Here is a 1,025-nt window from a genome sequence, read left to right as displayed (position 1 = left end):
AACGTCTCTTGTTGATGCGCTTCCTTGCATTTGAATGGGCTTGCTGGATTTTAACGTGGAGGTAGACCTTGGGGTATATATTGGAGTTTGAGATGGCAAGTTGGACATACAGTACTTGTTGATAAAATGGAAATGTATTGGAGGTTTGATGACAGGACGTGATGTCAGAAAATTGGGATATTGAATTTACAATGTATACTTGCTCTTTTTTTCTGCCACAGGGAGCTTTTGAATGCTGCGAAGAGAGAAGACGCCGGTTTTCATCGAAGTTTTTGTTAAGTAACTGTAACCTTTTTTCCGTGTGACGTCTATCGGGGAGGGAAGGGGGGGGTAAAGGGGAGGTGAAAACTTGTGTCACCGGCGGTGGAAGCTACCCCTGCTGGGTCTTTGGTCTGAAATTGGGATCATATCCCAGATGGGATGGAGATATGTCCTCTTGCAGGTCTTAGCCCCAGGACGGACGTTGTGAAAGTGTGTGTGGTGGGTTGCCGGCTGTTTTGTTGCGTTCTGTTCATGTCGTCTGTTTCGCTCTCCTATTTGTCCGGGCCCACTGGTTCACCCCTTGTTTCAGTTCCGTTCGTCTTCGTTGAATGTTCATAAGATGCAGAGTTTGACATTTCACTAACACCTTTTGTTTTCTTCCCAGTTTTCTCTTTTCTGTGTGTGCAGATGAAGATGAAGGGCACAGAAGTAAGGTCGTCCAAGTGCAGCATTCATCTCCCACAGGTAAATGAGTAATGTTTCTCCTTGCAAAACGTCTTGTTTTGATGCGCTTCCTGCATTTGAATGGGCTTGCTGGATTTTAACGTGGGAGGTTAGACCTTGGGGTATATCTTTGGAGTTGAGATGGCAAGTTGGACATACAGTACTTGTTGATAAAATGAAATGTATTGGAGGTTTGATGACAGGACGGATGTCAGAAAATTGGGATATTGAATTTACAATGTATACTTGCTCTTTTTTTCTGCCACAGGGAGCTTTTGAATGCTGCGAAGAGAAAAGACGCGGTTTTCATCGAAGTTTTT

At 44.1% G+C, this 1,025-nt stretch overlaps 1 long non-coding RNA gene across 1 annotated transcript in view; it reads left to right on the top strand.

The window, feature by feature from the left end:
• The first annotated feature begins 220 nt into the window (after nt 1–220).
• Nucleotides 221–1,025, top strand: part of LOC119721837 — a 7,251-nt gene continuing 6,446 nt past the window's right edge. The window contains exon 1 of the long non-coding RNA XR_005270310.1: nt 221–279. This is a non-coding gene — a long non-coding RNA (uncharacterized LOC119721837). The remainder of the gene's footprint in view (nt 280–1,025) is intronic.

Source organism: Patiria miniata, unplaced genomic scaffold (genome assembly GCF_015706575.1).
Source record: "Patiria miniata isolate m_02_andy unplaced genomic scaffold, ASM1570657v1 HiC_scaffold_14, whole genome shotgun sequence".
NCBI classification, from domain to species: Eukaryota; Metazoa; Echinodermata; class Asteroidea; order Valvatida; family Asterinidae; genus Patiria; species Patiria miniata.
Note: the sequence above shows the minus strand (reverse complement) of the source record. Positions and strands in the feature narration are given on the sequence as shown.